Genomic DNA, 20,914 nt, shown 5'->3' with positions numbered 1-20,914 from the left:
TTTTATGGCTGTGTTTTCCTAATCTAGAATCCAATCAGCGATCACCCATTGCATTTGATGAAGTCTTTTATTTTTTTTTTTATTTTTTATTTTTTATTTTTTTGAGACGGAGTCTCGCTCTTTCGCCCAGGCTGGACTGCGGTGGCGCTGTCTTGGCTCACTGCAAGCTCCGCCTCCCGGGTTCACGCCATTCTCCTGCCTCAGCCTCCCGAGTAGCTGGGACTACAGGCGCCCGCTACCATGCCCGGCTAATTTTTTTTGTATTTTTAGTAGAGACGGGGTTTCACCGTGTTAGCCAGGATGGTCTCGATCTCCTGACCTCGTGATCCGCCCGCCTCGGCCTCCCAAAGTGCTGGGATTACAGGCGTGAGCCACCGCGCCCGGCCTGATGAAGTCTTTTAATGTCTCCTTTACTTTAATCTACTTAATTTTTTTTTTCTCTGACATTAACTTTTTTAAGAATCCAGGCCACTTGTAGAATTGTTTACAATTTATTTTTGGCAAGAGTAATTAACATAAGTGGTACTGTACTTCTCATTGTACCATATCAGGAGAAATGGAATGTCAGTTTGTCCTATTGCTGGTGATGCTGAGTTTGATCGCTTGGTTAAAATGAAGTCTATCACATTGTTCCATTGTGAAAATACCTTTGTAGTTAAAATTAATATTTAGAAAACACAAGAATATTCCTATTTTCCAACAATTTTTCACCCTTGGTTTTTGCATCTTTTGATGATTCTTGAATCAATTTACAGTGATAGTTGCAAAATGATAATTTTTCTTTTCTGGCTTTATTTTTACTTTTTATTTTTTTGAGACAGGGTGTCACTGTGTCGCCCAGGCTGGAGTGCAGTGGCATGATTATGGCTCATTGCAGCCTCAACTTCCTGGGCTCAGCCTCCCAGTAGCTGGGACTACAGGAGCACACCACCACACTTGGCTTATTTTGGTTTTTGATTTTTTTGTTTGTTTGATTTTGTAGAGATGCGGTTTCACAGGGTTGCCCAGGCTGGTTTCAAACTCTTGGGGTCAAGCCATCCACCCGCCTTGGCTTTCCAAAGTGCTGGGATTACAGGCGTGAGCCATGGTGCCCAGACTTCTGACTTCTTCACAGCTCTATCATCAGTGCCTGGCACAGTACTTGCAATAAGGTCGACACTGAGTGAATATTTGTTGAATAAATTAATGAAAATCTACCTTATATCAGATATGTTGATCACAAATTTTGTCAAAATGGCAGTAATGCAGTAGGTTATTTTGGTGTTAAGGATAGAACTTTGGCATACACCTAAGTGAACTATTTTTTGGATTGGGGTCAGCAAACTATGGCCCATGAAACAAACCTGCTCCGCCACCTGTTTTTTGTATGGTCCACAAGCTAAAAATGTTTTTTCACAGTTTTAGATCATTGGAGACAAAAATTCAAAAGTATAAGTGTATCATGATATGTGAAAATTATATGAAATCAAACTTCAGTGTTCATAAATTAAGTATTATTGGAATACAGGTACCCACATTTGTTTAGATAATGTTATGGATACCTTCCCACTACAAATGGTAGAGTTGCTGCAACAGAGATCATATGGTCTGCCAAGTCTAAAATTTAGTAGTTTTACTATCTTACCTTTTATCAAAAATGTTTGCTCCAGTGGGTGTGGTGGTTCATGCCTGTTTCTCAGCAGTTTGGAAGGCTGAGGTGAGAGGATCACTTGAGCCCAGGAGTTTGAGGTTACAATGAGCTATGATTGCGCCACTGCATTCCAGCTTGGGCAACAGAGTGAGACTCTGTCTTGAAAAAAGAAAAGAAAAGAAAAAAAGTCTGCTGACTCCTGCATTAGATCTTAAAGCCCTTGATGGCACAATGTTTTGCACATAAAAAGCATTCAATACATGTTTGTTGGATTAAATTGAAACTCTAAAGTCTTCTGATTTAATTTTTCTGATCTGAATTCCTTGCCTGGATCTACACAACTACTACCTGTTTGAATGGGTAGTATCTTACCTTGAAAAGTAGTTTTAATATTTGTCGAAGTTTATTTATCCCTTATAGATTAGAAAGGGAAGTCATATATTTACCTACCCCTTATACCAGGCTGAACGTGTTAAGAGCCACAAGAAAGTTATAGTTTATAGGGCCGGGCGTGGTGGCTCACGCCTGTAATCCCAGCACTTTGGGAGGCCGAGACCGGCAGATCACGAGGTCAGGAGATCGAGACCATCCTGGCTAACATGGTGAAACCCCGTCTCTACTAAAAATACAAAAAATTAGCCGGGCGTGGTGGCAGGCGCCTGTAGTCCAAGCTACTCGGGAGGCTGAGGCAGGAGAATGGCGTGAACCCGGGAGGCGCAGCCTGCAGTGAGCTGAGATCGCTCCGCTGCACTCCAGCCTGGTGGACAGAGCGAGACTCTGTCTCAAAAAAAAAAAAAAAAAAAAAAAAAAGAAAGAAAGTTATAGTTTATATGTTCCTGGCTTCAGGATGAAACAGAATTCGTTAAACTGGAGCAATTTGGAAAAGACTTCAGTTTCAGAGTAGTTGACATTGGATTATCATATCATGTGGGAAAACCAAGAACAAAACTGGAGATGGGCTATCATAAGAAGGAAGCTGTGGGCGGGGCGTGGTGGCTCACGCCTGTAATCCCAGCACTTTGGGAGGCCGAGGCGGGCGGATCACGAGGTCAGGAGATCGAGACCACCGTGAAACCCCGTCTCTACTAAAAATACAAAAAATTAGCCAGGCGTGGTGGCGGGCGCCTGTAGTCCCAGCTACTTGGGAGGCTGAGGCAGGAGAATGGTGTGAACCCGGGAGGCGGAGCTTGCAGTGAGCCGAGATCGCGCCACTGCACTCCAGCCTGGGTGACAGAGTGAGACTCCGTCTCAAAAAAAAAAAAAAAAAAAAAAAAGAAGGAAGCTGTGATATTGTTACCAGAAAGGGGTCCCCATATAGACCCCAAGACAGCACTGTTGGATCTCGTGCAAGAAAGAATTCAGGGCGAGTCTATAAAGTGAAAGCAAGTTTGAAGTTTGAGAAAGTGAAGAAACAAACGAATGGCTACTCCCTAGGCAGAGCAGCAGTTTGTGCTGCTCAGCTGTTAATACTTATGGTTATTTCTTGATTATATGCTACACAAGGGGTGGGTTATTCATGAGTTTTCCAGAAAGAGATGGGCGATTCCTGGAACGGAGGGTTCTTCCCCTTTTTAGACCATATAGGGTAACTTTCTGACATTGCCGTGGAATTTTAAAACTGTGGTACTGGTGGGAGTATCTTTTAGCATGCTAATGCATTATAATTAGCATGTAATGAGCAGCGAGGATAACCAAAGGTCACTTTCGTCGCCATCTTGATTTTGGTGGGTTTTGGCCAGCTTCCTATTTTATCAGCAAGGTCTGTGTGACATGTATCTTGTGTCAACCTCCTATCGCCTGTGACTTAGAATGCCTTAACCTCCTGGAAATGCAGCCCAGTAGGTCTCAGCCTCATTTACCCAGCCCCTATTCAAGATGGAGTCGCTCTGGTTCAAATGCCTCTGACAATATGCCTGGCTTGGCTAGGGCATAGAACTCTGTGAAGGGCGCTGATGTGTCATGCTCAACCCTGAAGGAACTGCATATCCCAGAATTAAGATCTACACTCTGTTCCAGGCATTTGTAAACACCTTCTCACTTTCTTTCTTTCTTTTTTTTTTTCCTTTGGCCTCTTGAACCTGGTAACACTACTCACTTTCAAGCCTTCGGTAATCTGGCTTTTCCTTTATCATTTCACTGGGACAGTACTCTTGAAGGTTACTTGTAATCACCAGAAAAACCAGTGGGCTTTGATTAGACCTCATCCTTCGTCTGTCTGCAGCACTCAACACTTTAATTTTCCTTCTTTCTTAAAACACTTTCCAGGCTGGGCGTGGTGGCTTGCCTGTAATCTCAACACTTTGGGAAGCCAAGGTGGGTGGATTGCTTGAACCCAGGAGTTCGAGACCAGCCTGGGCAACATGGCAAAAACCCTATTTCTGCAAAAAATGAAAAAATTGTCTGGACTTGGTGCATGCACCTGTAATCCCAGCTACTTGGGAGGCCGAGGTGGGAGAATTGCTTGAGTGCAGGAGGCCAGCGTTTCAATGAGCCAAGATAGTGCCACTGCACTCCAACCTGGGTGACAGAGCAAGACTCTGTCAAAAAAAAAAAAAAAAAATCGGCTGGGTGTGGTGGCTCACACCTGTAATCCCAGCACTCTGGGAGGCCTAGGCGTGCACATCAGTTAAGGTCAGGAGTTCAAGGCCAGCCTGGCCAACGTGGTGAAACCCTGTCTCTACTAAAAATACAAAAATTAACCAGGTGTGGTGGTTCATCCCTGTAGTCCCAGCTACTTGGGAGACTGAGACAGGAGAATCGTTTGAACCCGGGAGGTGGAGGTTGCAGTGAACCAAGATCACGCCACTGCACTCCAAAGCTAGACTCCATTTCAAAAAAAATCAAAACAAAACCAAAAAACGACCCTTTCTGATGGCACCTATACTCCCTCCTCTGGTCCCTTTTCATTGACAGAGAATTAAAAGGGGTTACAATCAAGATATGGCTGTCAATTGGAAATAGTGAGGTTCCAAAATAGGTCTTATATTTGGCTTTATCTTCTTTCATTTCAACACAAACTTTTATGGAAACACTGGATGTTTCTGCAAAGTACACAACATCCAGATGTTGTAAGGGGAAAAAAGACTCCTGGAATGTTCAGTCTTGTGGAGGAAAGAGATTGGTAAATAAGCAGTTAAAACTCAAAGAAGAATAAAGTGAGGGTGGATAAGAAGCATAAGTAGCATTCTGTGGCTGTGAAGAGGAAGGAGCAATTAAAAGTGACTTGAAGATTAGAATTGTTCATGTCTTTCTGTTTTTTGTTTTTGTTTTTTGAGACGTTGTTTCACTCTTGTCACCCAGGCTGGAGTGCAATGGCGCAATCTCAGCTCACTGCAACCTCCACCTCCCTGGCCTCAAGTAATCCACCCACCTTGGCTTCCAAAGTGCTGGGATTACAGGCGTGAGCCACTGTGTCCAGCCGAATTGTTCGTGTCTTTCTTAGTATGAAGGATGTATTGCCAATGCCCCATTGGTTAAGAAAAAACTAAGTAATAAAGTTTGTGTGATTCTTAAAGAAAAAATGTCTTCCTGCATTATTTGTTCATTATATTATGAACATTAAAAGTGCCTTTTTAAAGGATTGCTAAATCTGGGCCGGGCGTGGTGGCTCACGCCTGTAATCCCAGCACTTTGGGAGGTCGAGGTGGGTGGGTCACCTGAGGTCAGGAGTTCGAGACCAGCCTGGCCAACATGGTAAAACCTCGTCTCTATTAAAAATACAAGAATTAGCCAGGTGTGGTAGCAGCCTCCTGCAATCCCAGCTACTCGGGAGGCTGAGGCAGGAGAATCACTTGAACCCGGGAGGCGGAGGTTGCACTGAGCTGAGATTGTGCCACTGCACTCCAGCCTGGGAAACAAGAGGGAAACTCTGTCTTAAAAGAAATAAAAATAAGGCCAGGCGCGGTGGCTCATGCCTGTAATCCCAGCACTTTGGGAGGCCGAGCCAGGTGGATCACGAGGTCAGGAGTTCAAGACCAGCCTGGTTAAGATGGTGAAACCTCATCTCTAGTAAAAATACAAAAATTAACCAGGCATGGTGGCTGGGGCCTGTAATCCCAGCTACTCAGGAGGCTGAGGCAGAGAATTGCTTGAACCTGGGAGGCAGAGGTTGCAGTAAGCCAAGATCGCGCCACTGCACTCCAGTCTGGGTGACAGAGCGAGACTGTCTCAAAAAACAAAACAAAAAAAAAGGATTGCCAAATTTAATGGTCATCGTTAATTGATCCTCAGAACAATCCTCTTTGGTAGGTATTATTAGCTGTGTTTCACAGGTGAAAAAAGTGAGATTCAGAGGAATTAAGTAAAGAATATAGGAAATGGCTGTAAAATAGAATTCAACTTCCCTTTCTCTTATTATTTGAAATGAATTCTTTCGGAAACTAGCGGTGAAGGTTTATTTAAGTATACTCCTTTTGGTTTCTACTAAATAGGGAACCTAAATTATAGCACTTAAACTGAATGGACTCACAGGCCCCTGGATGCGGTACATTTTTTTTTTTTTTTTTTTTTTTGAGGCAGAGTCTTGCTCTGTTGCCAGGCTGGAGTGCAGTGGTGTGATCTTGGCTCACTGCAACCTCCACCTCCCAAGTTCAAGCAATTCTCCTGTCTCAGCCTCCCGAGTAGCTGGGATTACAGGCATGCGCCACCATGCCTGGCTAATTTTGTATTTTTAGTAGAGACGGGGTTTCTCCATGTCGGTCAGGCTGGTCTCAAACTCCCGACCTCCGGTGATCCGCCCGCCTTGGCCTCCCAAAGTGCTGGGATTACAGGCATGAGCCACTGTGCCTGGCCATCTTTCTCTTTTCTTTCTTTTCCTTTCTCTCTTTCTTTCTTTTTTTAATTTAAACTGGGGTAATTTGTCATCTTCAGGCAGTTGAACCAGTCTGATGGGTACGCCTCCCACTTCCCCCATCAGAAACTGGCTTGATATCTTACTGTTCATTGGCTGATGGTTAGAGCTGGATCGACAGGTGCAGCAGTGGGAAAAAAAAAAAAAAGCTTTGCAAACTCCACAAAGAGATTTTGTAAATAGAAATGAAGGCTGTGTAAACAAAGTACCTGTACTGTCTCTAGTTTCCATGGCACACTGAACCAAGCACAAAGGGACCACAGTAGACAGCCTGCAATCCACAGTCTTTTTATAGGGTGGAGTGGGGCGGGAAAGATTTCTGGCTTCTGTTTTTGTCTAAAAAATCTACTGACCAAAACTTCTGATTCCAATAGCTCACATGTAGGAATCCTGAAGAATTTTCAGTGATTAAAAAAAAGTGAGCAAGACATAAGTAAGAACTCAGTTCTCTACAAAGGAAGTCAGAATAATTATTTGTTGATACTAGAGCAAAAGGATTTTATAAGATTGGAAATGGAGTGCAGTTTGTAGTCTATGAGCAGTTGTGGGAGTGCTAAAGGAGGGTCTAGGGTGTTGGGGTGGTGCATTCTGCAGAATGGAGTTCAGTAACTATTCTTCTCGCTAGATGTGGTATGAACTTTGCTTATCCTTCTCTCTTTTCATTACCTACAAAAAAAGTGGCAGAGAGGAAGTAGGCAACAGTGGTAACTGAGCAGGCAGAGCTGGAGTTTGTACCAGTTTGTAATGTTTAGTTCTAGATTCTTTTTTGATATATTTTGAAAGATTAGTACTTATTATGTGATTTGAAAGAGTTGCATCAGAGATCTGATTCTGAAATAAAACCAATATTTTTGATTCATAGAAACTAATGGTCTGAGTGAGCAGAGAAGAAACCGTTGTCAAGAGTTCCCTCTTTTGATCCAAGAAATTAATGGAATTTGCGACTGAATCAAAGATTATGTGGACATTCCAAAGGCTAACCAGATTAGCTGGCAAATAGAACACTTAACAGATAAATTGATTGGATTTTTTTTTTTTTTTTTAGATAGAGTCTCGCTCTGCTGCCCAGGCTGGAGTGCAGTGGCACGATTTTAGCTCACTGCAAACTCCGCCTCCCGGGTTCAAGCGATTCTCCTGCCTCAGCCTCTCGAGTAGCTGGGACTACAGGCATGCGCCACGACGCTGGCTAATTTTTGTATTTTTAGTAGAGATGGGGTTTCACCATGTTGGCCAGGCTGGTCTCGAACTCCTGACCTCAAGTGATCCACCTGCCTTGGCCTTTCAAAGTGCTGGGATTATAGGTGTAAGCCACCGCGCCCAGTCTAGAAAAACTTTTATAATTTTTTTCAAAAAATGTAAAATACAGCCGGGCATGGTGGCTCATGCCTATAATCCCAGCACTTTGGGAGGCTTAGGCAGGCAGATTACTTGAGTTCAAGAGTTCAAGACCAGCCTGGCCAACATGGCAAAACCCCGTCTCCACTAAACATACAAAAAATTAGTCGGGCATGGTAGCAGTCACCTGTAATCACAGCTACTTGGGAGGCTGAGGCTGAGGCAGGAGAATCGCTTGAACCCGAGAGGCGGAGGTTGCAGTGAGCAGAGATCGTGCCATTGCACTCCAGCCTGGGTGACGAGAGTGAAACTCCGTCTCAAAAAAAAAAAAAAAAAAGAGTAAAATACGGTCATGCCTTAATTATTCTAATAATTAAGCAATAATTGCTTTTGGAGTATCATGGTAAGTGCTTTACCTGTAATCCTCACCATGGGTATTCTTAGTATAGACTTTTTTTCCTTTTTTGGGGGGTGCGGGGACAGGGTCTTGCTCTGTCATCCAGGCTGGAGTGCAGTGGTGCCATCTCAACTCACTACAGCCTCAGCCTCCTGGGCTCAAGTGATCTTCCCACCTCACCCTCCCAAGCAGCTGGGACTACAGGTGTGCATCACCATGAGTGGCTAATTTTTGTATTTATTTTAAAGACGGGGTCTCCCTATGTTGCCCTAGCTGGTCTTGAACTCTTGAACTCAAGTGATCTGCCCACCTCAACCTCTCAAAGTGCTGGAATTATAAGTGTGAGCCACCATGCCTGGCACTCTTAGTATAGTTGTTTTATAGGTGAGGAAACTGAAACTTCAATAATTTGTTCAATAATTTCTCATAAATACACAGCCAGTAGGTCATGGTAGTAGCACCAGATGTGTTAGGTGCTAAAGGCTATGCTGGTAACTAGTACATAATTTTATGATGTTTATAATAGCAAAACATCAGGAAAAAACTTGAATTTAAATAACAGAAGATTGCTTAAATTGATTTATTATGGTTTAGTCATATATTAATATTCAGTTATTATATTATACACAATTAATATTTAAACACAAGTGGCCACGCAGTGTCTCACGCCTATAATCTTAGCACTTTGGGAGTCCAAGGCAGGTGGGTCACTTGAGGTCAAGGGTTCGAGACCAGCCTGGCCAACATGGCGAAACCTCGTCTCTACTAAAAATTCAAAAATTTAGCTGGGTGTGGTGATGGGTGCTTGTAGTCCCAGCTACTCAGGAGGCTGAGGCAGGAGAATCACTTGAACCTGGGAGGCAAAGGTTGCAGTGAGCCAAGATTGCACCACTGCACTCCAGCCTGAGCGACAGAGCAAGACTCCATCTCAAAAAACAAAACAAAACAAAACAAAGAACCAAAAAAACCCCAAAATTCCACAAGTGACATGGAAAATGTTAATGATATATTTTTACGTGAAAAAAAGCAGGGCACAGTATGTTTGGCATAATCTCAATTCTGTAATCCACATCCATTTAGTGGGAAGACAAACATACAGCAAATGAGTGTTGCAATTATGGGTGGTTTTTTTTTTTTTTTTTTTTTTTTGAGACGGAGTCTCACTCTGTCGCCCAGGCTGGAGTGCAGTGGCGCCATCTCAGCTCACTGCAACCTCCACTTTCCAGGTTTAAGCGATTCTCCTGCCTCAGCCTCCTGAGTAGCTGAGACTACGGGTGCGCACCACTGTGCCCAGCTAATTTTTTTTTTCTTTTGTTTAGAGATGGGGTTTTACCATGTTGGCCAGGCTGGTCTCAAACTCCTGACCTCGTGATCTGCCTACCTCTGCCTCCCAACATGCTGGGATTACAGGTGTGAACCACCGCGCCCGGCCCCTTGGGTGTGTTTTTTTCTTTCATTTTTGAGCTTTTCTACATTTCCCAAACTTCCTTCAATTAACACGCATTACTTTTGCAATTATGTAAGATCTCTCAATGCTATTTAAAGCAGAGGTAAGAAATATAGTTAAGGGAAATAAATGTACCGTCATCAATTTCCTGACATATAACGAACATTTTGTGGGGAAAGGTGGAGGGGAAAACAGCATGTGAATGTCGCTGTAGCACAAATACATGCTCTTTCCCAGGTGCAGTCACCAGTACAGATATGTCTCATAACTTTCCATTAGCAATTATCATACTAACCAGGGGCATGAGTAAGCACAATCACATCCTGATCATTTTCCTCCTTCTTGAGTCACTTTCCTCCCCTGGCTTCCCTAACTCCACATTCCTATTTTCTGTTTACCACATTGGCCTCTCCTTTCTCAGTCTCCTAGTTCCTTCTGCTCTAAGCACCCCTATTTACCTTTCAAAGAGCCCCAGGCTTGGTCTTGAGTCTCCTCTACCATCTAACACAGAGAAAAAGAAAATTAAAATGCCTCCCAGAGCCTGGCCAATGGCAAGCAAGTGAAGCTACTCATTGATTTCACTGCTAGTCCTCTTCTAGCTCAACTCCCGTCAGGAACACCTCAGTCACGGGTGTATTCTCCCCACTTGCTCAAGTCAAAAACCTAGAAGCCATCTTTTGTTTCTCCCTTTTCACTCTTCCTCACTCCCTCATGTCCAAAACAGTAACAAATCCCGTTGGTGCTCTTTACTTTTCTTTCTTTCTTTTTTTCTTTCTTCTTTTTTTTTTGGTAGAGATGGGGTTTTCAAAATATATCTTTTTTTTTTTTTTTTTTTTTTGAGACAGGGTCTCGCTCTGTTGCCCAGCCTTGAGTGCAGTGGCACCATCTTGGCTGACTGCAGCCTCGACCTCCTGGGTTCAAGTGATTCTCCCACCTCAGCCTCCTGAGTAGCTGGGACTACCGGCTGGCGCCATCACAGCTGGCTAATTTTTGTATTTTTTTTGTAGAGACAGGGGTTTCTCCATGTTGCCCAGGCTGGTCTTGAACTCGTGAATTCAAGTGATCTGCCCACCTCTGCCTCCCAAATTGCTGAGATTACAGGTGTGAGCCCCAGCGCCCGGCAAAATATATCTTGAATCCTTTTCTTTTTCTTTTCAGCCTCCACCTTGCTTAGACTATTTAAGTGTTGTCCTAAATGGTCTCTTTGCTTTTATTCTTGCCTGGTCACCATCTGTTCTTCACACACAGCCAGCCAGTTGCACTCATCTCTGCATTTGGAATTGAAACCTTAGGGGATATGGCTGTGGTCTTCTTTCATTCTTCCTATTGCAAGGTTAATATTTACCTAGCTTGCTGAATTATCACAATTCCAAATTAAATTAGTAGTACCAAAAAAACAGTGAATTCACTTTGGTTTCCAAATATTTAATAGTCAAATGTTTGGGAACATAAAAAAAAACAAAAAGGAAAAGAACAGTAATATTAATTTGCTCAATTGTTCTGTTCACCTTGTATGCCACCACCTTGGTTAATTGGTTAATAATGGCTGAGGGTGAATTAGAAAAAGAGGAAAATTACATTCTTTTTTTTTTTTTTGGAGATGGAGTTTAGCTCTTGTTGCCCAGGCTGGAGTGCAATGGCGCGATCTCGGCTCACTGCAACCTCCGCCTCCCAGATTCAAGCAATTCTCTTGTCTCTGCCTCCTGAGTAGCTGGGATTGCAGGCACATGCCACCATGCCCGGCTAATTTTTGTAATTTTAGTGCAGACGGCGTTTCATCATATTGGTCAGGCCAGTCTCGAACTCCTGACCTCAGGTGATCTGCCTTCCTCAGCCTCCCAAAGTGCTGGGATTACAGGCGTGAGCCACCGCACCCAGCCTATATTCTTTTCTTAATTCTCACCCATCTGTAAAGAACACAATACAAAGGCTGAATGTAATAAATGTGTACTATAGTCTGGAGGTGGCTTACCAAACTTGTTTCCATTTAAGTTAGTCTTACCTCATTTTTCCAGGGCCTCAATTCAATAGATTTTTTCTCTCTCTCTTTTTGTCTTCCAAGCTTCTACGATTATGACTCATGGAACTAAAACTAGATTAGTACTGCTATGTGTTACTTTCTGTATTAGATTTTTCTCAACTAGTTAAAATGACATAAGCGAAATATATATTTTTTAAAGCTTAAACACTAAGTAAAATGTTCTAACAACCTATTTTAAAAGGTTTAATTTAGCAGAGGAATAAAGACCTTCTAATTTTACTGTACAACATAATATAGTTTTTTCTGTAGTTGCTGATCACGGAACTTCCATTAATCTCATTTAGATTCTGGAAATTAGAGTACATTTTCCTAAATGATAATTTCTTGTTTACTAACCACATCTTTTTTCTTCATTTTTTTTTGCGGCAGAGTCTTGCTGTGTCACCCAGGCTGTAGTGCAGTGGCGAGATCTCAGCTCACTGCGGCCTCCGCCTCCTGGCTTCTAGTGATTCTTGTGTCTCAGCCTCATGAGTAGCTGGGATTACCGGGGTGCGCCACCATGCCTGGATTATTTTATTTTATTTTATTTTATTTATTTTTTTGAGACGGAATCTCACTCTGTCGCTCAGACTGAAGTGCAGCAACCCGATCTCGGCTCACTGCAACGTCCGCCTCCTGGGTTCAAGTGATTCTCCTGCCTCAGCCTGCCGAGTAGCTAGGATTATACGTGTGTGCCACCACACCTAGCTAATTTTTGTATTTTTAGTAGAGATGAGGTTTTACCACATTGGCCAGGCTGGTCTCGAATTCCTGACCTCAGGTAGATCCGTCCACCTCTGCCTGCCAAAGTGTTGGGATTACAGGCGTGAGCCACTGCCCCCAGCCCCAGCTAATTTTTGGATTTGTAGTAGAGACAGGGTTTCACCATGTTGGCCAGGCTGGTCTTGAACTCGTGACCTCAAGTGATCCATCTATATTGGCCTCCCAAAATGCTGGGATTACAAACGTGAGCCTCCGTGCCCAGCTTACTAACCACATTTGATTTAGAAATAAACTATGGCTGGGTGCAGTGGCTCACGCCTGTAATCTTAGCACTTTGGGCAGCTGAGGCAGGCGGATCACCTGAGGTCAGGAGTTCAAGACCAGCGTGGCCAACATGGTCACGCTGTCTCTATTAAAATACAAGAATTAGCCGGGCATGATGGTGGGTGCCTGTAATCTCAGCTACTCAGAGGCTGAGATGGTCAACCCTGTCTCTATTAAAATACAAGAATTAGCCAGGCATGATGGTGGGTGCCTGTAATCCCAGCTACTCAGAGGCTGAGATAGGAGAATCGCTTGAATCTGGGAGACGGTGGTTGCAGTGAGCCGAGATCACACTACTGCACTCCAGCCTGGGCGGCTGAGCAAGACTCCATCTCAAAAAAAAAAAAAAAAAAAAAAAAGAATTACCTAGAAAGCTATAAAAAAAAAACACTGATATCTCTGATATCTGTCTGGGTCCCACTTGAGATTCTGATGTGATTGGCTTGGGTATTAACATTTATTTATTTATTTATTTATTTTCTTTTAACAAATGGTTTATTGATGTTATAATGAATTACAAAATATTAGTATCTAATTCTATACTTTATGGCCACCCCATAGGATGAATCTTTGGAACAGAAAAAAAAAAAATAAAGATTTTGTTATCCCATAATCATAAAGCTGTTATACTCAGCCCAGGCACAGCTAGTATAACATTCTGCTCAACCCCACAGGCTCCATTCCCTTTAACACTTATTTATGTTTGGGTCACTCATAGTAGTGAAACACTGTCAGTATCAATAGTTAGCAGCACTTTCAAAATACATTTTATTGTCCTGAATAGAAACCTTAACTATTCAATTTGTCCAGTAATTCCAAACGGTCTTATTACTTCTATACATAAGATATGATCTTACAACATTTATGTAGCTAAATACTTATACTTCCCATGCTTTTTGAGGATTCCCACACTGTACTTGCTTTCTTTTTTTTTTTTTTTTTTTGAGAGACGGAGTCTCACTCTGTTGCCCAGGCTGGAGTGCAGTGGTGCAATCTCGGCTCACTGCAAGCTCCGCCTCCTGGGTTCACGCCATTCTCCTGCCTCCGCCTCCCGAGTAGCTGGGACTACAGGTGGCTGCCACCATGCCCAGCTAATTTTTTTGTATTTTTAGTAGAGACGGAGTTTCACCATGTTAGCCAGGATAGTCTCGGTCTTCTGACGTCGTGATCCTCCTGCTTCAGCCTCCCAAAGTGCTGGGATTACAGGCGTGAGCCACCGTGCCCGGCTGTACTTGCTTTCTTGTGAAGGGCTTGAGACATGTGCAGAGACACCTTAAATGTGTAGGTGACCTTCCTTTTGAAAGGCAGAGGAGGGCCTCTTCGTGAACTCTTTCTACTCATTTGTTTTCCTATCAGTTCACCATTTCAGCTAGAAAAGATGCTGCAAGCTACCTCAGCTAGCTTCTAATTTGGACACATCACCAATACTACACACAATTGAATGAATGACCACCTCTTCCTGGTTCTCCCACTGGGCAGGGTCGATATGCTTCTTTGGACTGAATAGGTGTGATCTTGTTCGAGAAAAATGTGTAAATGTAGGGTCAGATTTTGTTCGTCTCCATCCCAGAAAATTGGTGGAGCACTCCTTGGCTTTTGTATAATTCAATGACTGGCTTTGTCATGTCTTTGTACTGTCTTAGCCTGGCAGCAATTGCTTCAGGTTTATCATCCTCCTGCTGGACTAATGGTTCACCAGTACATCAATACCATGAACATGAGGTGGATTGAAGTCCAGGTTATATACCCTTCTGCTAGGAGGGTGAATCCAACGGCGGCTGAGACGATCTTTAAGTGTTTCAAATGGAATGTTCAAACTGATCACTAGATCCACTTCACAGATTTTGTCCAGGGCTTCGGCTTGTCCTAATGTCCTAGGAAAACCATCGAGGAGCCAGTGCTGGCCACACCTATTCTCCAACTCAGACATCATTAGGTGTGTGATCACATGGTCTGGAACCAAAAGACTTTTCTCTATATACTGCTTTGCCATCTCACCAACTTCTGTGCTCAGGATCTTCTTGGTAAATGATTCCAAGACTTCCATGTGCATTATGTTGGTGCTGCACCTATCGGGTATTAGCATTTATAAACTGTATCAAGTGAGGCTTAAGGTTCCAGGTGAATCTAATGACTGAAGATTAAGACCCACTGAATTGGGGAATTACAGCTTCAAATTGTCATTTTCTATATTTGAGCCTGGCTGCATGTATGACAAAGGTGACCATATGCTTTTCTAGGACTGTGTCACACCAGTTTCCTAGGACTGTGTGCCACACACAGCAACATGAATCTTCCAAATACGTTTATTTGCTTAACAGTTAAGTAATACTTATACACAGCTCCTCACTAAAGATAGTGTGATATCTATGGGGAGATGACATTTTTCTTAATCTTTGGTTTCTCAGCATTCTTAGGAAAAGGCCTAAAACTAAGCCCCTTTCTGGAATGAAAATATGTTAATCATCTCATCCCACACAATTTTTCATCTTTAAAATCCAAATTATAGAATAATGTAAACACTGCACTCCATCAGTTCTATATAATGGATGATTCTACCCAAATATATATAGTGAGGGTTGGGTAGCTGCTAGTAATTTTCTTTTTTTGAGACGGAGTTTCGCTCTTGTTGCCCAGGCTAGAGTGCAATGGCGCGATCTCGGCTCACCACAACCTCCACCTCCCAGGTTCAAGCGATTCTCCTGCCTCAGCCTCCTGAGTAGCCGGGATTAAAGGCATGCGCCACCACACCCGGCTGATTTTTTGTATTTTTAGTAGAGACAGGGTTTCTCCATATTGGTCAGGCCGGTCTTGAACTCCCGACCTCAGATGATCTGCCCGACTTGGCCCCCCAAAGTGCTGGGATTACAGGCATGAACCACCCCGACTGTCTGGGATTTTCTTAAGAGGCTAGTGAAATCCTGTTACGTTATTGATTGAAATCCTCTAAAGGCAGCAGGTTGCCTTCAGGGTAGAGTCCAGTCTGGAAGTCCAAAGCCAGGTTTACAGTGGTCCATCCCACCTCTCTAGTCTCTTCTCTTTTTTTTTTTTTTTTTTAGAAAGGGTCTCATTGTGTCACACAGGCTGGAGTGCAGTGGCACCTTCATGGATCACTGCAGCCTAGACTTCCCAGGCTTAAGCCATCCTCCCACCTCAGCCTCTCCAGTACCCAGTAGCTGGGACTACAGACACGTGACCCCGTGCTGGGCTTTTTTTTTTTTTTTTTAAGACAGGGTTTTGCCATGTTGCCCAGGCTGTCCTGGCTTCAAGCCATCTGCCCACCTCAGCCTCTCAAAGTGCTTAGATTACAGGCATGAGCCACCTCGTCTGGCCTCTAGCTTCATCTCTAGTCAAGTCCCATTAACAACCTACTTGCTGTTCCCAGACTCACCATTTTTTTTCCTTTTCTGTTTTTTGAAAACAAAATTTTTTTTTTTTTTTAGCTGGAGTCTCACTCTGTCACCCAGGCTGGAGTGCAGTGGTGAGATCTTCGCTCACTGCAACCTCTGCCTACTAGGTTCAAGCAATTCTCCTGCCTCAGACTCCCTAGTAGCTGGGATTACAGGCACCTGCCACCACGCCCTACTAATTTTTGTATTTTTAGTAGAGCTGGGGTTTCACCCCGTTGGCCAGGCTGGTCTTGAACTCCTGACCTCAGGTGACTCACCCACCTTGTCCTCCCAAAGTGCTGGGATTACAAGTGTGAGCCACTGCGTCTGGCCCAATTTTTTTTTTTCTTTTTTTTTTTTTTGAGATGGAGTTTTGCTCTTGTTGCCCAGGCTGGAGTGCAATGGCGCGATCTTGGCTCACCTCAACCTCTGCCTCCTGCGTTCAAGCGATTCTCCTGCCTCAGCCTCCGTCCTGGGATTACAGGCATGCGCCACCACACCTGGCTAGTTTTGTATTTTTAGTAGAGATAGGCCTTCTCCATATTGATCAGGCTGGTCTCAAACTCCTGACGTCAGGTGATCCGCCCGTCTCAGCCTCCCAAAGTGCTGGGATTACAGGTGTGAGCCACCGCGCCTGGCCCCCAAAATTTTAAAAAATAAATAAACTAGATCAGAGGGCCCCCCACATCCACCGACACCATGAGGCAGAGGGCGGGGGCAGAGATGTTGGGCTAGATTCTGTACCCCTGCCTCCCACGCACCACCTCCCACGGGCGGGGAGGAGAGACCAGGGGGCCCGAAGGAAGGCAGAATGAGAAGAGCGGTCCCATTTGCCATGAGTGTCTGTCTCTCAGCTGTGGCGGCCCAGGCCCAGCTGGGGAGTGATCACTCACCATTTTCATGTAACAATTATAATTTTGGCATGGGGACTTAATTATGCTAACATAATTTTTGTTGTTGTTGTTTGTTTTTCTTTTTTTTGAGACAGTCTCGCTCTGTCGCCCAGGCTGGAGTGCAGAGGTGCGATCTTGGCTCACTGCAACCTCCGCCTCCTGGGTTCAAGCCATTCTCCTGTCTCATCCTCCCGAGTAGCTGGGATTACAGTAGCCCGCCACCACACCCTGCTAATTTTTGTATTTTTAGTAGAAATGGGGTTTCGCCATGTTGGCCAGGCTGGTCTCGAACACCTGACCTCGTGATCTGCTGGCCTCAGCATCCCAAAGTATTGGGATTACAGGTGTGAGCCAGCGTGCCCAGCCACATAATTTTCATTCATTAAAAAAAACAAGTATTCAGGATGATCTGTTTTCGGCAGCCTATTGTGTGAGCACAGGGTCAGTTCCATTTCTCCTTTACACAAGGGTAAAAAACATTATGCTGAGCTTTTAAGTAATCACGATACTATTTAATGTCATGGGATCACAGTCACCCAAACTCAGGTTCTTTATACATAAAAAGTGCCTATAGGCTGGTGTGGCGACTTACACAGTTCCAAGCACTTTGGGAAGCCGCAGTGGGAGGATCGCTTGAGATCAGGAGTTTGAGACCACCCTGAGCAGCACAGCAAGACTCTCGCCTCTAATGGGAGGGCGGGGGGAGGGAAGAGTATCTATAAAGAGAGTGTGGCTGGGCCCAGTGGCTCATCCCTGTAATTCCAGCACTTTGGGAGGCAGAGGCAGGCAGATCACTTGACGTCAGGAGTTTGAGACCAGCCTGGCCAACGTAATGAAACCCCGTCTCTGCTAAAAATACAAAAAAAATTAGCTGGGCATGGTGGCGCCCACCTGTAATCCCAGCTACTCAGGAGGCTGAGGCATGAGATTTGCTTTAACCCGGGAGGTGGAGGTTGCAATGAGCTGAGATTGCGCCACTGAACTCCAGCCTGGGCAACCAAGGGAGACTGTCTCAAAAGTAAATAAATAAAATAAAAAAATAAAGAGTGTAACCTAAGTGGGGGTGATAGCATGCATTTTTCAACACATATAAACAAAGCAACCCTTTTAATGCTCTATAGTTCTATCTAGAAGAACAACCTAATTATTTAAGAGTCATAGTTGAATTCAGTTGTCTTCTAAGGTTAAAATGTCCAACCCTTCTGGAGACTTCATATCCTGGAATAACCTTCCCCAAATTTTTCATCTGGCTTATTCCTAGTTATTCTTTAAAATTCAAGTCTGGTATCACCTTCTCTTGGAAGTCTCTCTTTTAGGTTTTCATAGGCTTACCATACTGAATTGAGTCCTTAAGGCAGGGACTGAATTTTTTACTTCTTAACCTAAATGTCTAATGCAATGCCTGGTACATTAGAATGCTAAACAAATGTTTTTGGAATGACTTAAGTTAATGAGTGAATTTCTTTTTGCTTTAAATATTTTTTGGTCCTATTTTGTACCACATTATCAATGGCACATGACTTGAAGAAGAGTCCCTTTATTTATTTAGAGACAGTCTTGCTGTGTCGCCCAGACTGGAGTGCAGTGGCACAATCTTGGCTCACCGCAACATCCGCCTCCCCGGTTCAAGTGGTTCTCCTGCCTCAGCCTCCTGAGTAGCTGGGATTACAGGCGTGTGCCACTACACATGGCTAATTTTTGTATTTTTAGTAGAGATGGAGTTTCACCATGTTGGCCGGGCTGAGTCCCTTGATTGAATATGTCATGAAACTTTTCCATGTCCATTAACTACCTCCAATGCTCACTGTATGGAAGAACCAGAATGTACAACTTCTCTTTGTGTGTATTAGACATTTAGATCGTTTCTAAGTTTTTGAAATTATAAATAATTCTAAAATGAAAATGATTTTAACTGTACCTTTGAGCTACCTGGTTACGTCTGGGATATATCCTTAAGAGTGGAAGTGCAGTGTATTAATGCCTCTCAGTGATGTTGTACATTTGCAGTAAATAAGAGTGTACATTTCCCCTTTGGCAACACTGGATACTATAAATATTTGCAATGAGAAAGGCAACAATGTTATCTCAAACTATCTTAATTTACATTCCTTTATTAGTGGAGTTAAGCTTGTACATATTTCTTAGCAAAGAAAATCATATGGAGTTTCTGTAAGGAAATGGATATTTCCTTTAATAAAATTAAACCCAGGTCTTCTCAGCAACAAAGGGAAAAACCTCCTTGGAAAATTCCTTGTGGACCTTATAACCCCAAATGTGATCCCACAAAATTCCCCTTTCCCTTGAAAATCTCTGGCTAAATACGGGGGTATCACCTCACCCTCTTTAACATGCAGGCCCAATTATGGGTACTCTGGATTTCAGCATAGCTGTGACCAGGCTGGAACATTTTAAAAGTTTTTACTCTGAACAAACAAAAGGAATATGGTCCCCCCCTGACCCCCCCCCCAAAAAAAGTAATATGGTCAGGAATAAAACTAGATAATCTCTTTCACCTGATGTTTTGGCTTTATGTCTCTTCTATATAGAAACAACCCAAGACTCTGTGTAGGTTAACTAGACCCATGTTCAATTCTGCACCCCCAACAGCTAGCGCTGTTGTTATCTGCAGGCTGGAATATTCAAGATGGCTTACTCATGTAATGGCAGGTAGTTGGTGCTGGTTGTTGGCTGGGAATTCAGCTGGGGCTGTTAACTGATGGGTCTCAGTTGTTCTCCATGTGGCTTCTCCAAGTAGATTGGATTCCAGGAGGGAATGTTCCAAGCATGCTACCACATGGCAGAAGTTATCTTTCTCTTTTTACTTAGAGTACTGGTAAGCAATTTAGCATTCAAACCCCAGAGAATGAGGGCTGGGAAAAGTAATCTCCTTTCCTATCTGCTTGAAGTCAACATCCTGGTGTCTCATTTCTTGTGTGAACTCCTACCTCTATCCTGATGATGGAAATGGAAACCTACCACTTTAAGGGGATGGAGTGACCTCTCAGAGACCTCAACTGCACAAGCCATTCGGAACTTAGCTGATAAATGCCAACAGTCATTCTAGTGACATGCACTTATATAAATTGCAAAGGTAGGGTGGTGTGGTGGTGCAACATTTCATTGCAGTCTAATGGCACTATCTTACTATCATAAGAGAACACTGCAAATGGTCTACCTATTTACATATTACTTAATAACCAAATAGAGAAGGGAAAAACAGAAAAGACAAATCAACCAAACTGTCTACCACCTTATCAACTACACTAAGTACTGCATTAATATTTTATGTCTTAAAAGGTATGTTTTGGCTAGCACATTTGCTGAAAGTGAAGTTGCCCTTTTCAAAGTCTCTACCCTTTGTGTGACATACACAAGGGAAAAAATGTTTTTTAAAATGTCTTGCTGGGCGTGGTGGCTCACTCCTGTAATCCCAGCACTTTGGGAGGCCGAGGTGGGTGGATCACTTGAGGTCAGGAGTTCGAGACCAGCCTGGCCAACATGGTGAAACCCCGTCTCTATTAAAAATACAAAATTTAGCTGGGTATGGTGGCAGATGCCTGTAATCCCAGCTACTCAGGAGGCTGAGGCAGGAGAATTGCTTGAACCTGGGAGGTGGAGGTTGCAGTGAGCCAAGATGGCGCCCGCCACTGCACTCCAGCCTGGGCAACAGAGTGAGACTCCGTCACACACAAAAAAGTCCAAGATATAGTAAGTTGATGTGGATCATTTTGAACTTAAATAATCACATAAACTGTTTTTTTTTTTTTTTTTGAGACAGAATCTCACTCTGTCACCCAGGATGGAGTGCAGTGGCACCATCGTGGCTCAGTGCAACCTCTGCCTCCCAGGTTCAAACGATCCTCCTGCCTCAGCCTCCCGAGTAGCTGGGACTACAGGAGTGCACCAC

At 43.6% G+C, this 20,914-nt stretch overlaps 1 protein-coding gene and 1 pseudogene across 1 annotated transcript in view; one reads left to right on the top strand and one right to left on the bottom strand.

The window, feature by feature from the left end:
- Window positions 1–20,914, top strand: part of LRBA (LPS responsive beige-like anchor protein) — a 799,485-nt gene that overhangs the window by 10,395 nt on the left and 768,176 nt on the right. The window lies entirely within an intron of this gene.
- Window positions 14,153–14,730, bottom strand: LOC100990264 (adenylate kinase 4, mitochondrial-like; annotated as a pseudogene).

This window comes from Pan paniscus, chromosome 3, assembly GCF_029289425.2.
Source record: "Pan paniscus chromosome 3, NHGRI_mPanPan1-v2.0_pri, whole genome shotgun sequence".
NCBI lineage: Eukaryota > Metazoa > Chordata > Mammalia > Primates > Hominidae > Pan > Pan paniscus.
Note: the sequence above shows the minus strand (reverse complement) of the source record. Positions and strands in the feature narration are given on the sequence as shown.